The 16,304-nt window shown below is 37.1% G+C and overlaps 1 protein-coding gene and 1 long non-coding RNA gene across 3 annotated transcripts in view; both read left to right on the forward strand.

Annotated features, from left to right (window-relative positions):
- XKR6 (XK related 6) overlaps window positions 1-16,304 on the forward strand; it is a 320,599-nt gene that overhangs the window by 6,166 nt on the left and 298,129 nt on the right. The gene's annotated exons all lie outside the window — the stretch shown is intronic.
- The window catches only part of LOC132691885 (uncharacterized), an 81,234-nt gene continuing 66,353 nt past the window's right edge, over window positions 1,424-16,304 (forward strand). Inside the window, exons 1-3 of one of the 2 annotated variants that reach the window (XR_013555083.2) lie at window positions 1,424-4,948; window positions 7,934-8,007; window positions 8,935-9,086. This is a non-coding gene — a long non-coding RNA (uncharacterized LOC132691885). Of the gene's footprint in view, window positions 8,008-8,934; window positions 9,087-16,304 lie in introns of both variants that reach the window. The other variant, XR_013555082.2, reaches the window with a different exon arrangement.

A 16,304-nucleotide genomic window follows, 5' to 3' on the forward strand; every position in this document is an offset into this window, starting at 1 on the left:
AGTGAGGTAAAAAGACAGGTTTATGGGAATTTAGCAGATAGTAAAGCATTTCTAATCCATGAAGGGGAAAAGGGTTATTTAACAAATGATATTGGGGCAAATGACTACCCAGTTGGGAAGAATTGATTTCTACCTTACATAAATAAAGATTCTAAAAGAATTAAAGATATAAACATAAAATAGTACATGTAAAAGAAAATATAGAATAATTTTATAATTTTGCAGTGGGCAAGACCCTTTGATACCATAAAGGAAAAAAGAAAGGTATCACAACATTAAGTAGTCTTATCTAGTTATTCCCTTCCCCCTCCCACCACCTGAAAAATCATAGAAATACATAATTAGTGGAAGTTATATATATAGATAAAGAGCTACTTCCTCAAGGAGAATGACTATGAAGAGAGTTTCCCTGAAAATTATTTCTCATTTTTCAAAGAATAGAAACAGTAAAACTTGACATTTATGGTAACTTTTCAAGGGAAGGTGATGAAAAAAATGGCATGGCGTTGAGTAACATTGTAACTAGTGATGAAGGATAGTATTTCCAGAATGATGGAGAAACAAAGCCTTAAACTCTGTTACAGAAATCTAGCGTTCTAGAAATGTAGTAGGCACATGTCAGAAATCACAGGCAGTTCATTTCTGTCTCTTAACAATACACATACTGTTTTGCAGTATGATTTGATTTTGCAAACTTTATCCAAAAGTCACTTAGGCTTATGTAACTGATAAATTCTGGACTATTGCAAAGATTCTGTGGGATTCAAAAATAATCTGTGTCTGACGTATTGCCATTTTCACCCTGGGCTGGTAGCTTTATGGTGTTACTTCTGCAAGGAAGTTTATGGTTAAAACTTTAGTTTATTCCTTCATAATGTTCTGTTTACCTACTTTCTTCTAGTTAGAATTCTGGATTTCTTGTTTCTTTCTGAACGAGTTAAATTTTTTTAAAATGTCATGAACATACAACCTCTTTTAAAAAGTTCAGTGACTTTTTACATTTGCCTGAAGACAATCCACTACTTATTGTCATTGGAGATTTTTTGTTGTTGTTGTTAAGGGACAGAACATACATAGTGTGGTATACAGGGAACAGTGTATATTGGAATTAAGAAGTCTGGTTTATCATTCTACAAGTTACAAAAAAATCTCTGGCTTCAATTTTCTCATATTTATCAAATGAGAAGTTAAAGTTAGTGATCCTTAAGGTCTCTTCAGTTTTAAAAAGTTTATTATGCTGATAGGGATTAACACTCTGAAGTTTTAAAGAAGCAGTTTCATGCTTTAGTTTGAGCAGTTTAAATATTTTAAAATGTATAGGTTTCCCAGGAACTGCCTTGAAATTTTACCATGTGTTATTTTGATATACTAAACACATTCTCATTATTTTCAATAACTTTGCTGCCTGTAGAGGCATTTTTATCTCTCTGTAGTTAATGTTAGAATTCATAGCAGATTAGACTTTCTAAGAAATGTGTTAATGCTGGTTTATTAGCTAACTTTGTGAATTTGCAATTTCAGCTAAAATTCACATCTTTTAAAGTTCATTTTTTGTAGTCTTCAGTTATAAATTTTTTTTACTATTAGATTAAGCTTAAAGCAATGTATGTATCCAAGTTCTAGATTTTGGAGGTTTTCCTGGATTGTTTATTAGATTAATTTCTTTATTGGGGAGGAACCTCAAAGTCACCTACTGCAGTTTATTATTTGCTATGTGTTCTCTGACTTTGAAAAGTTAGTGTTTGTAATTATTGTTTTTTTAATGGTGGCTTCTATGTCAGTTGTGAGCTGTTCTGGGAAATAATTCTAAGTGAATTTTGGTTTTGGTATTCTTAGATTATGGTATAGGTACTTTTCTGGTTCTAGTTGTATTTCCTGATTTTGCTTGGAGGACTTAGTGAATATTGTTACAATGACATTGATAACATTTCTATACAAGATTCACCTTTAGATTTTTCTTTTCTGTATATCTGATATGTTTATATCTTGGTATATTACATTGTTTTTATCCATTTTAAAACAAATCACTATATCCCTAAGGTATTTTACGTATTGCTAACAAAGTTTCTCATATATCACTTTTACCTTGAAATGCCAGTTTTTAAAATAACTTTTTTTACTGAAGAATAATTGACATACAATATTTCATTAATTTCAGGTATACAACATAGTAATTTAATAGCTCTGCTGTGTATTACGTATCTGTGTCATATGCATTTTATAACTGGAAGATTGTGCCTCTTAATCCTCCTCACCTGTTTCGTCCATCACCACACCCCACTCCTCTCTGGCAACCATCAAGTTTGTTCTCTGTATCTGAGTCTTTTTTCTGTTTTGTTTTTTAAATTCCACATATAAGTGAAATCACTGACTTATTTCACTTAGCATGGTACCTTATAGGTCCATCCATGTTGTCGCAAATGGCAAGATTTCATTTTTTAAGAAAGTTTATTTGAAGTTAGGTTTTATGTGTTTATTAATTTAATCAATCAATCTCTACACCCAGTGTAGGGCTCAAACTCATGACCCTGAGATCAAGAGTCACATGCTCTTCCAACTGAGCCAGCCAGGCACCCCAAGATTTCATTTTTTAAGGCTGGGTAATATACCACATCTTGTTTTTCCATTCGTCTATTGATGGATACTTAGGTTGCTTCCATATCTTGGCTATTGTAAACATTGCTATAATGAACGTAGGGGTACACATGTCTTTTCAAAGTGGTTTTTGTTTTCTTTGAATACATACCTGGAACTGGAATTGCTGGATTGTATGGTAGTTCTATTTTAAATTTTTTGAGGAACTTCCGTACTGTTTTCCACAGTAGCTGCACCAATTTACAACCTTAACTACTTACAGTGCACGAGATTCCCTTTTCTCCACATCCTCGCCACACTTGTTACTTCTAACAGGTGTAAGGTGATTTCTTGTGGTTTTGATTTGCATTTCCCTGATGATTACTGAAATTGATCATCTTTTCATTGCCTGTTGGCCATCTGTGTGTCTTTGGAAAAATGTCTCTTGTTTTGTCCTGTTTTTTGTTTTGTTTTTAGAGAGAGAGAGGCAGAGGGAGAGAGAGAATCTCTAGCAGGCTCCACATTCAGAGCAGAGCTTAATGGTGGGGCTTGATCTCATGACCTGAGTGAAATCAGGAGTCAGACCTCAACCAACTGAGCCACCAGGCACCCTCCTCTCCCTCCTCTGTCCATTTTTTTAATTGGAGTGTTTATTATTAGTTTTTAAATACTGAATTATGAGTTCTTTATATAGTTCACATGTTAACCCCTTATTGTATATATCATTTGTGACTGTCTTCTCCCATTGCCTTTTCATTTTGTTGGTCATATCCATTGCTGTGTAAAAGCCTTTCAGTTCAATGTACTCCCATTTGTTTGTACAAAAGCTTTTTAGTTTGTTGTAGTCAAAAGTTTTGAGTGCGGTATTTTGGTCTTTTTTTCTTTTTCAATTGTGAGGATACCATTCCTGCTTTATTTTGGTTATCAATTTGTAGACTATGGACTGTGTACTCATTACCCATTTCTAGGAAGAAATTTGAATATTCAGTTCAGAGAAAGGTGAACAAGAATTCTTTAAAGCACTCTTGGGAGTTAGAGTTGATAATTATTGTTTACCGTGGGGAGATGCTCTCAAGGAATCATAGGTACATGAAATAGAAATCTTTTACTATTATGCCTCCTTTTTAGTCCATCTTAAATATACTGGACACATGAAGAAAGATGGCAACAGTGAGGAAGATACCAAATCCATTGCTTGGGAAGCCTGCCAATAAAATAGAGCTGGCACAGAGTTTAGAACCCAAGCTCTTCCAGATAGTGGACACACCTTACTTTCTGTCTTCAGCTGTGTTTCTTAGAGTGGTCAGAGAACATCTTGTATTTTAGGATAGGCCCCAGGGCTACTTGAATGCAGATTTATGGGCCCACCGCAGGCTTAAGGAATTAGAGTCTCATAGAGTTGGGCCAGGGAATGTGTTTTTCTTAGTCTTCATTATGGACACTTTTAAGCATACAGAGAGAAAGAGTAGTGAACACCTGTTACCATCTACCTGGTTTCAATAATTAACATAGATATCTTTGTCAGTGTATGTTTGTGTATCTAACATACTATAAGGAAGCACCTCTCTGTACTTCAAATACTAAATAATTAGAATAATTCTATATAGCTGTAATACCATTATCCCATCATTATCAATGATTCCATAATTTTACAGAATCATGTAATAACTGCTTATATTCACATTTGCCCATTTGCCCCCAACAATTTCTTCTATAGGTTTTTTCCCCTCCAAACAGGGATTTAATTATAATTCACTCATTGCTTTTGTTTCTGTTACCCTAGAACAGTTTTCTTACATTTTTTCCCCTCGTGACGTTGACTTTTGCAGACTCTAGGCCAGTTCATACATGTTCTATATTTTGGATTGCCTAATTGTTTTTTTCCAAGTATCATCCGACCTCTCTGTTTTCTGGGTCAACTTTAAGGTGCATCTAGGGGCTTGATTTTATTCAGGGTACATATGTTTGCCAAAATACTGCTTCCTACTTCCTTTTTGCATCCTGTCAACAGGCACATGGTATCTGATGTGTTGCACTGTTAGTGATGCTAAGGTTTATCTCTTGGTTAAGATTCTGACTGCCAGATTTTTCTGTATAGAGGTATGTATTTTTTCCCTTTTGCAACCAGTAAATAACTCGTGGGATAATACTTTGGCAAGATGTCTGTGTTGTTTCCTAGCAACCTTTTACCTACTGCCATTAGCAGCCAGTGAGAATCCTTCCTGTTATCAATTATGACATTGTTGGTGGGAGGTGGGATTTGTATTTTAAACAAGCTCCCCAGTAATTCTTACCTTTCTTTAAAGTTTGGGAGCCTTTGCTCTAGAGGAATCAGTACCTGAGAATAAAAAAAAAGAAATTCTGTCCTGAAGAAGTGAGTATGAATCTAGGCCCTGATGAGTTCTCAGTGGGTTGTCAGTAGACAAAGTTTAAACTGCATGTTAGTTTTGGAGGAGCAAAATTAGTGTTCTCATGTGTTTCTCATATGTAATAGCAATAAATCAAGGTAAAGACTAACAGAGGTATGTAGTAACTATTAGTATGTATGACTTAAAGGAGAGTGGTATAGAAGAGGCATATAGAAATTACCAAGGAGGAAAGGCAGCTGTATTGAAAATTCTGTTTTTGCAAATATTGTCTCATTTAAATTTTCATAAGTTTTTGTGCTCATTTTATAGAGGAAGAAATGGGTTTAGAGAGGTTAAGTAATCTGATGTCACTGGTAACTAACTGGTGGAGAAAGGTTTTGAAGGCAGATCTCATTGATGGCAAAATTTGTGCAATTTTCTTTATCAGACTTTTCTTGTAATGATCAGAAGGCTCTTCTCACTAATTACTTTGCTTTACTTTAGGACTTTGCTGTTCTGCTTATTGAAAATGGAGAAATGATATTCTTGAACCACTGGGCCCTCTTGATGTAAAGCTAGGGTCCTTTGAGACCTCTGATTTCTAGTCTAATGTATTAAACTCTGAGGAATATGGTAGGCTTATGACTCTTAGTTGTAACTGCTGTTGTGATTCAAGCAGCTGAGTGGTACTGCTGAGTGTATATCTTTAGGAAGTTATTTTCTGTACTTCACCCTAGTCTCTTTCTTGGGGTAGGTGGTCCTTCCAACCCCGTGATTTCCACATTACAGAAAGGAGTATGTAGGGTTGACCACACCCTCTTGGCCACTTTTTATCCTTGCAGGTCCCACCTAAAGGCTGCACCCGTATGTTGGTTCTTTGGTGACCTGTTGGAAACACTGAGAGCAGCAGCTTTTAAGATTCCTAAGATTATAAAGCTATTATTTCCAAACTTTGGCTGTGCATTGGAATCATCTGAGGAGTTGGATATTTGGGTACTACCATAACAGATTAGGATCCATTAGATCTGGAAGGGCCTTGGAATCTGTATGTTTTAAAAGCCTGTGTTTTTACAAAGGTCCCCCAGCAGTGCACCGAGATGAGAACCACAGTTGTATAGGTTGATTCCTGCCACTATTTGCAGTGATTGTTCTCGAGAAGCAGTTTCTGTTAGGATCACTTGGAAAGTTTTTATAAATCTGAGCACTGGGCATGCCAGATTTAGAGCGGTGGACCATACAGAGGAAGCTGTGATGATGATTTTAATGGATCACACCAGTGTTAAAGCAATCTCTGATTTGACCTTACCCTTAGTTGGAATGGGTTGGTGAAAGTGTGTATTAATCAAGTAGTAGCAAGATTTGTCATCTATTATGGCATATGGATTACCATATACTAAAGCCTTAGAATATTGTAAAGACATTTAACTTTAAAACTGTATGGTGTATAACTGAATATTCCTTTGATTCAGAAGCTTCTTTGGAAGTTTGAAGTACTTCAGGGTCATTATTAACACAAATTACCACTGTTAGTGTTCTAGAAGTGCCAAGTTAGGTGTTGGGGAGATTGCTATTCAATCCAGAGTGAATTTCACATCTTGAATTTTCAGAAATGTTGTATATGTTGAAGTCAGTACTAAGGTAGGATTCCTAAAAAGAAACCAGTGAGTGAAAGAGGAGAAGTGACCTAAAAGGTATTAAATGGGTGTCTCATTACACACAGGGATGAAGGAAGCAGAGAACAAAAATGATTTCACTACATTTTGCTTGACAGATTCATGAGCAGAGGGTAGATAACTAGGGAAGGGGATCGGAAGGGGTCATGGAGTGTTTTACTCTGTTACTCCATGTTGGTAGGATATCAGTACAGTAGATCAACAAGGAAACCTAGAATCCGCACATACCAAAATAGCGTCCCTCGGGGTTCCATGTGGGAATGTAGTGTGGCAGTGGTGAGGCAGTTCAGGCTCCTTGTAACTGGGAAGTTTGAGGTCAGAAATCCTAGTGGAGGCAATGGCTGGCAGAGATGGGGCACAGAGTATATGGGCGAGCACAGTGTAGACCAGGTTGGATCCTCTGATTTTGGATCGAAATGAGCAAAATTCCCACATCTGTCATTTTGCTTGGTTGTGAGGAATGCAGCTCTGGAGGAGTCACCTAAATAGTATAAGGAGCCTTGTATGTTCAGGATGCTGCCATTTTGCCTTCTTTAAAGCAGTTTTCATGAAAGCTGACTCCGAAGGAAAAGATTATGCTTTCTAAAAAGGAAATCATATTTTCAAAATTCAAGCAATCCCAAATGGTTTGGTTAGACCTAGTGTGTGATGGTGTGCCTTTGGACTAGGAGAACAGAGAAGCTACCTAAAGGATTTATTACTCTGTTTGCAGACTAAATGACAGTTGTAAAAGCGAAGCTGAAGTTAAAAGCAATTATATTGTAGATTTGGAAGAATAGAGAATTAGAATATGTTTGTAGCATTTATGGACTATATGGTTTCCATTGTTTGCTAGGGACTACATAATTTTTAGGTAGGTTTTCAGATGGTAGTTGTCTAGGATTAAATGAGATGGTGTTTGTCAGGCTGCTAAAGGATTTGTAATGGGGACCCATGAGGTTGGATTGTGTCATTTTGCCTGTTTGCTTGACATTTGCAGTTCACGATCTCAATTTGTGATATGCTCATACCTATTCCTGAAAAACCTCTCATTCTGCAAAATCACGCACTAAAACTAAGGCCTGTGGGGAAAAAAAAGGATTAAGGCTAGACTACTTAAAACTATGTAACTTTGTAACCATAGCATTAACAAAAACAATGAGAATCCAGATAAAAATATCACTACGGTAGTATGGGTGACATTTGCACTCCCTGCCAAGATGATTCTAGGTCTTATTTTATTCTGGGACATGTTTTTCTTTGATATGTAGGTTCCTGTAGCTATTAGCTTCTATTGGAGGCCGTTTTCACCATAATTAAAGCTCTGATGTAAGGTGTAGCCTTCATGTGTGTCCACAGCATCACAAGATAGTGGAGAGCATAACGGACCCTAAAGCCAGTAAAGTGACCACCCCTATTTGTGCCACAGGAAGGTAAGACTTTGGTAAGATTCTCAGTTACCACTTTTCTTAAAATCTTTATTTTGCTTTTCCCTCTAAGTCTTCCTCATTATTTCGGAACAATCTTGTCCAGGATAGCTTCAAAACATTCACATGCTGGGAAGAATCACTCAAGAACCAACACTACTTTCCCATTACACTGTTGTCATTCCCATTTTGCCAGGCAGGTGTGAAGGAATCCATGGGACAGAAGCATGCATTTTGGCAGAACTGACATATTTTTGAATCTCTGACGGTTTCATGATGCAGCTCTTGAAAATACCAGGGTTCTGTTGTTTTGGGAAGTTCTAGTTTGGGAGACACTAGTGTTTCAACGTTAAGTGAAATTGGTACCCTTCTCAAGTTTTGTTTTGTTTTTTTTTTTTGGCCCTTACATACAATAAGTAAGTGAAGAGGGGCTATTTTAATCCATTTTAAAATGTCTGCTTCTGTCACATAGTCATCGGATGGAATGCGGGGATGTCTCAGTGCCGCATCATTTGAACCACGTATGTGGAGCAGGAATGGTTTTAAATTTTGGTTCATTTGAAATGTGGTTTTAGTGAGTTTTTAAATTAAAATTCATCTGAGCATACAGTAAACAGAAAAAGGAGCAACAGTAGCCAGTTGTCAAGGAAAAGACTGATGGGTAGAATAAACAGACGGCTTTCAGCAATATAAACAATCTGTTTTCAGAGAGTGTTTTTTTTTTTTTTTAAAAGGATGATTGGGAGAATTTCCAAAATAAGTAGAAGTTAGTTAAATGTGAAAGGCAGCAGATATACAACATTTATGTTTAGTGACTGTTACAGTTTGTTTCCTCAGTAAGTATAATAGCAAAAATTTCGGTGACTTAACACAATAGAAATGTCTTGTCTCCTGTGGGTGGTCCTGGCTGATAGTGGCTTTTACATCCTTTAGGGACTCAACACCCTCAGCATTCAGCCAGTGAAAGGAAAGGGAAAATGGAGAAAGCATAATTGCTTCCTAAAAGCCCTACCTAGAAGTGAGACACATCACTTGTGCTGAAAATCCATTGTGAAGAACCAGCCCTGTGACTGTAACCACATCAGGTGAGGCTGGGAAATGTATTGGTGCCCAGGCGGCAGCTTTGGACCATAGAAGAGGAAGCTTAGATTTTGGTGGACGCGCTGAGAAAGGAAGAATTCTGTGCTTAGACCAGGTATCCTTCAGGTTAACGGAGGGTGTATACATGTGGGTGTGTGATGTAAATTGCTATCGACTAAAGTATCAAAGAGAATTTCTTTTTAGTTTGATTCATGTTTTAATTCAATATTTTAGGATTTGTGAGTCTTGTCAGGCCTCTGTCTCATTGTACCCTTTAAAAAATGTAAAAACTGTCCTTAGCCTGAGGGTCGTATAAAAACAGGCCACCAACCCCTGTTTTAATTGGTCAGGTAAAACAAGTAACTATTTAAATTAGCCTTTAATAAAAATAACTAAGTTCAAACATTTTAAGTGTGATCCATACTAAATATACTAAATTAAAATGTAATGAAATAATACAACTAGAGTTAAATTTTTCAGATGAAATTTAATTGAGGTAAAAATGTCCCTCATAAACTAAATAAAAAGTATTGTAGCCCTATGTCTAACCCTTGTCAGTATTTCAAGTCTTTTTTTTTTTTTAAGTTTATTTATTTTTGACAGAGACAGAGTGCAGGCATGAGCTGGGGAGGGGCAGAGAGAGAGAGGGAGACACAGAATCTGAAGCAGGCTCCAGGCTCCAAGCTGTCGGCACAGAGCCTGACGCGGGTCTTGAACTCACCCACTGTGAGATCATGACCTGGGCCGAAGTCAGACGCTTAACCAACTGGGCCACCCAGGCGCCCCCAGTGTTTCAAGTCTTAAAAAATAGTTCATCTGATTCAGGACAGTTTGGGATCTTGAGACCTGAGCACAGCTGATGTGAAACAAAGCTATGTCCCATACTTGAAGACCTGGTTGGGCGCTATTCCCCTAAGTACCCCTGAAAGTTACTTCTTGTTTTTCATTTGTTAATTGTTAAGGCCATCAAATATATGACCTAAATATATGTATAAAATTCATACTTAAGTTTTGAATTTTATGCTAAACTTTACATTATTAAAATTCTAGATTCTATTTGTATGCTAATAACCACTGGGGATAGATTAAAATTATCTAAAAATTCCTTACAAAGTTGTTGAAGCATCTAAGTATTAATCATGTAAAACTCAAACTAAAATGTTTTCATCAAAACATGTCAGTGTGTTTTAGAAGTTCTTATCGAAATCCATAAAATATTTAAAAAATAGAAACTATTACTCTCATATTGAAGGTTTAACAGTCAGCTGGTTTAAGATGTTTGTTCTGTTAATTCCAAATATTATTTAGGTTACGTTTTCTGGTATTCTAAATTGGCTTTAAATATTAGCTTACTGAAACTTTAAAATAATAAATATATGTGTTATTTAGAGGCTATTTAATAAAGTTCCTCTACATAATATCACCATCAGTTGAGACTCTATGAGGGGTCTAGATGAAGATCCTTGTTTTTTCTACAAAGCCAAGATCTGTGACTTGTATGCCTAATAAGTAATTAATATTTTCTGAGACTATTATACTGTAATGATAAAACTGCAAATTAGGATAAAAATTATACACCAAAACCTTTAACAGAAGCTATATGGTGTTACAGGTCAAATACACGTTATTTGAGATAAAACTTTTGTCCCATTGATCTTATTAATATAATTTAATACTTTTAGTATATTTACTTATATTATCTGGAATTGGCTTAGTCTTTCCCTCCCACTAGTCTATCTGTTGTAGCCATGCACTATTTCCCACACTACAAACAGACCTCACTCCCCAGTATTGTATAAAGCCACAAGGTGACCCTGTCTGAGCTTGATTAAAATAAATACTGGTACATCTATGCGTTCCAATATTACTGCTTCAGATGTTATAATGGTTACGCTGTGTTTAAAAGCTTATTCATAAGCCTTTTCAGGTTTTAATTTATCAGCTCACTTTTGGGTGGACTCTTCCAAAATCATACTTAGTGGCATTATAATAATGTTAACACAGATCTTAGGGAACTCTAAGGCCAAATTAAAGGCCAAATTAAAAATAAGTAAATTAACTTCACATAATACTCTTGATTGACACAGATACAATCTTGAGTAATATTTTTTTAAAAATTGAGCAGATAACGCTTCACAGCCATTAGGATAGCTACAGTAAAACAACAACAGCAGAATAACAAGTATCGGTGAGGGTGTGGAGAAACTGGGACCCTTGTGTGTTGCTGGAAATGTAAAGTGGTGCAGCCATTATGGGAAACAGTATGGTGACTCCTCAAAAAATTAAATGTAGATTTCTATGTGATGCAACAATTCCACTTCTGGTTATAAACCCAAAAGAACTGAAAACAGGGACTTGAGATATTTGTACACCTGTGTTCATAGATGCATTATATATACTAGCCTAAAGGGGGAAACAACCCAATGTCCATGGATGGATGAATGGATAAGCAAAATGTAGCATATACATAGACTATGTATTATTCATCCCAACGAAGGAAGGTCTGACACAGGCTACAACATGGACGAACCATGAGGACGTTATCCTAAGTGACATAAGACAGTTAACGAAAGCAGGTTACTTAGAAGAGTAAACTTCATAGAGACAGAAAGTAGAGTGGCAGTTACCAGGGAGCAGGCAGGGAGGGAAGAATAGAAAGTCAGGTACAGTTTCAGTTTGGGAAGATGGAAAGAGTTCTGTGGGTGGATGCTGGTAATGGTTGTACCACACTGTGAATGTATTTCGTGCCACTGCACACTTAAAAATGGTAAGGATGGTAAATTTTATGTTAAGTGTATTTTACCACAGTTAAAAAAAAAATGAACAGGGGCGCCTGGGTGGCTCAGTCGGTTAAGCATCCGACTTCAGCTCAGGTCACGATCTCACGGTCCGTGAGTTCGAGCCCTGCGTCGGGCTCTGGGCTGATGGCTCAGAGCCTGGAGCCTGCTTCCGATTCTGTGTCTCCCTCTCTCTCTGCCCCTCCCCTGTTCATGCTCTGTCTCTCTCTGTCCCAAAAATAAATAAATGTTAAAAAAAAAAAATTAAAACAAAAAAAAATGAACAAACCCTTCAGATATTTTGACTTCTTTCTAGCCTTACAACTTAAAACATAAAAACATGAACAGATGAAATCTTTTTCTCTTCCTCACCCAGGACCGTTGGCCAGTTTAAAAAACAAAATACTGATATTTTGTTTTTTAATACTGATTAATACTGTCCTCATAGTCAACCCATTTAGCTTAAGGCATACCTCTTATTAGGTTGTAGTTAGACTGTCCAGCTGGTGACTGGCTGTTGTGATTCCTAAAAATGCTTAAAAAAATTTTTTTTAATGTTTATTTATTTTTGAGAGAGAGAGAGAGACATACACACACAGAGTGCAAGAGGAAGAGGGGCAGAGAGAGAGGGAGACACGGAGTCCAAAGCAGGCTCCAGGCTCTGAGCTGTCAGCACAGAGCCCAATGCGGGGCTCGAACTCACCAACTGTGAGATCATGACCTGAGTCGAAGTCGGACGCCCACCGATTGAGCCACCCAGGCGCCCCAGTTTCTTAAAAATACTTTAAAATTGGTCACTTCCATAACACAGTGTGATCACTGTTGGGTAAAAAGTTAGTCCTGGTGTTATCCTCCACAATGATAACCTATAGTGTCAGATTTGAAAAAGAGAACCCCAACATTATTAAATCTGAAATTACTCTAGTGAAAAAAAGGTAGTATTTTGTATCAAAAGAATGTTCTTCCAAATTCTCCCCTCTATGGCATGACCTGTGGTCATGAGGCCCAGTGCTGCCTAATAAGGAGGGCTGAGGGAGCCAGTAGAGTCTGAGCCTTCAGGGCATGCCTTCTGGAGCCTGAGTGATTGGTCTCAAGCTTGCCTCAGGCCAGTTGTTAACTTGGACAAGTTATTTAACCTGTCTGCTTCTGAGTTTCCTCATAGGTAAAATACTGCTTATTTGGAGTAGAAAGATCAGGAACAGCTTTATGGGGGAGGGTATCACTATCTTACATAGTTGTTTGAGAATTAATAGTTAATACACGTAAAGTCTGATACATAGTAAGTGCTCACTAAATAAATGTTTGGGACACCTGGGTGGCTCGGTCAGTTAAGCGTCTGACTTCAGCTCAGGTCATAATCTCGTGGTTTGTGAGTTTGAGCCCTGCATCAGGATCTGTGCTGACAGCTCAGAGCCTGGAGCCTGCTTCAGATTCTGTGTCTCATTCTCTCTTTGCCCCTCCCCCACTTGTGCTCTCTATCTCTCAAAAATAAATGTAAAAAAATAAAAAATAAAAGAATGTTCAATATTAACAGCTTTTTCTACCTGGCCCACAGTATTTAGGATTGTACCTGGCATTGATAAGGTTCTACTTGGCCAAATTTTCCTCCTTTATCTATTATCTAGATCTCTTTCTATGCATACCAAGTACCTTGCTTAGGTATTCAAAGTAAATTCTCCAAATAAAGATATGATAATGTTAAAGGAGTTATAAATATGTGTTTATTAAGTGACTGTTCTTACTGTAAGTGAAACCAAGGAGAAAACTATAGTCACTTTGTAATTCGTTTACATTTGATAAATGCTTGTGTAAAAAGTGGGTTGTGTATATTTAAGAATGAAGTTAGGTGGGTATGTCTTTTGAAATAAAAGTCAAAAACATTATCTACTACCCCCAAAATCTAAAACATGAGCTTTTAATTTTGTTATTATTGATTGATTTTTTTTTAACGTGAACTTTTTAAAGAAAAAATGTTGGGGTGCCTGGTTGGCTCAGTTGGTGGAGCATGTGACTCTTGATCTTGGGGTTGTAGGTTTGAGCCCCATGTTGGGTATAGAGATGACTTTAAAACAAAAAAAGAAAAACGTTGCTGTAAAATATTGTCATGCATGTATAAACTTTTGATGGAAAAAGAGTTCACCACCCTATAGTTGATGAGGAAAATATTGTGTATAAAGGTTTAACTATGCAACAACCCTTTAAAATCCTTTCAGCAAGGAAGGATGTTAACTAGCCATTTTACAACCTTTCCAAACAACATTATTGACAGAACTTCTCTGGACCTGCTACTACTGGGTCAAAGATCTTCAGTGGCCCCTCTTCATTCGCAGAATATACTCCAAACTTTTAACTAGTATCTTGGAGACCTTTTGGTTGTCATAGCTGGAGAGTGCTGCTGGCATCTAGTGGGTTGAAGCAAGGGACGCTACTAAACATTCTGCAGTGAACAGGACAGTCCTCTGTGACGAAGAATTACTCAGTTTAAAAGATAGAGTGCCTGTGTTGAAAATCCCCCACATGGGTAGTCCTTTGTATTGCTCTGTTCAAATTCTAACGATCTCTTTAATGTTTATTTATTTATTTTGAGAGAGATAAAGGGAGCATGAGTGAGTGCCAGGGAGGGGCAGAGGGAGAGAGAATCCCAAGCAGGCTCTGCACTGTCAGCTCAGAGCCTGACTTGGTCTTGATCCCACCATCGCGACATCATGACTGAACTGGAATCAAGTCAGATGCTCAACTGACTGAGCCACCCAGGCGCCCCTCTAATGATTTTTTATGACCTTTTTAAATGGTTAACTCTTCCATGAAAATGGGTACTGGTCTTTCCATTCAAATCATCATTCTTGACTGTTCACTTTCTCAGGGAAAGTACTTTGGCACTTAATATTTTTATTTTATTTTTTACTTTATTTGTAATTTGTTCTCTCCTTTAAGAGTGGGCTCTGTGTCTGATTCGTATTCATTTCTTGCAAAGAAATTTGTACATAGAAGGGTGCACTGTTTGAAAGAATGAACAAACGCGGCATTAAAGCATTGCATGGTGTTGACACAGGGCAACTAAGCCACCTATCTAACTGAACGATAGATACTCAGTACTTAGAAGATGGGTGTAAATGGGAGTCTCTGAACATATAGTTTGAGTTGGGCTTCAGTGAAGGGGTAGGACTTCAACACCAGAATTTTGAGGGGGAGACACAAGACTGTGATGCAAATATAAGTATACACACACACACACACACACACACACACATATGGACACACACGGTATTTTCATTCTAATGCTGCCTTGAAAATAGCCTTCACCAATTTGGGAGGTTTGCTTCTGACAGTTTCTTAGGGTCTGGTTGGCTCAGGTGGTGGTTTTAATTTTTTGCCTTTGAAATGTTACATGAACTAAAACTGTGTAGTGGTTTATTTTAATGTTTTCCGTGTATGGTGGCTAAAGGCTAGGTGCCCAGTAGGAATTAATAAGAATAATCAGTTATTTGCTTTTAAAAAGGAGACATCTGTCAACTTGTAGTCCCAATTGTCAACTGTATCTTGGTTTTCTCCACCTAGATGTCTATTCTTTGGGCTATTGGACTCCTGTAGGCTCAGACAGAACCAAAACCAGTCAGAAAATGGAGAATTAAAGAAGGATGTGTTCATCTGTATTTTAGCAATTGTGTTTTTTTAAGGGCTTTGTCTCAATTTTATTTACAGCCCAAATTACAGTGAAACTAGAAGTTTTCTGTTTGGTCCAAGCTCTTCTCTCATATCTTTTTTTTTTTTAACCTTTAAATGTTTCTACTTAAAAATTAAATTTTTTTTCTTTTCCTTTTTTTTTTTTTTAGTGATTTCTTCATGGCTGGGAAATTTTGTATCCTTTCTTTTTCTCTCCGAACTTTAATGTGTATGTACACAAAGTTTCTTTTTGGTTGGAATTTAGTTGTACTCTTTGGAAACTGCTTGATGACCACCTGACATCACATGAGACTATTTAATGAAGTAATCCATTTTTAATACATTAATTTTTGGGCCCATTTGTAATTTTCCAAGTTTCATAATATTCTTGAGGTTGCTGCAGGTCAATCCCGGAGCTGATAAACTTTCAAAAGATTATACCAGAGTACACTGATTCGTTGTTGAACATGTGAAATTATTGATTTGACCAGAATCCACGTTTGTGGTCTGTTTTTAGTCATTTTGCCAGTAATAGTGTCGATTAGGTTAACCTCTTTATCCATAGGACGGTTTCCTGCCGCTGCCTGTTGATTGGAAGACCTGGCTCCCACCCAGCCTCTGTGGCCTGGTACCTTGCTGTCTGTTCTATACCCGATTTCTTGCCTCTGTTACAAAACTTAGTACAATGGGATCAGTTCTGTGTAGTTCCAAGTACAGAAGGAACTCAGGCTTCAGGCTTTCTCTGTCAGAGAAGTATCTTGGAATATACGTTAGATCATTGTT

This window comes from Panthera onca, chromosome B1 (assembly GCF_046562875.1).
Source record: "Panthera onca isolate mPanOnc1 chromosome B1, mPanOnc1 haplotype 2, whole genome shotgun sequence".
NCBI lineage: Eukaryota > Metazoa > Chordata > Mammalia > Carnivora > Felidae > Panthera > Panthera onca.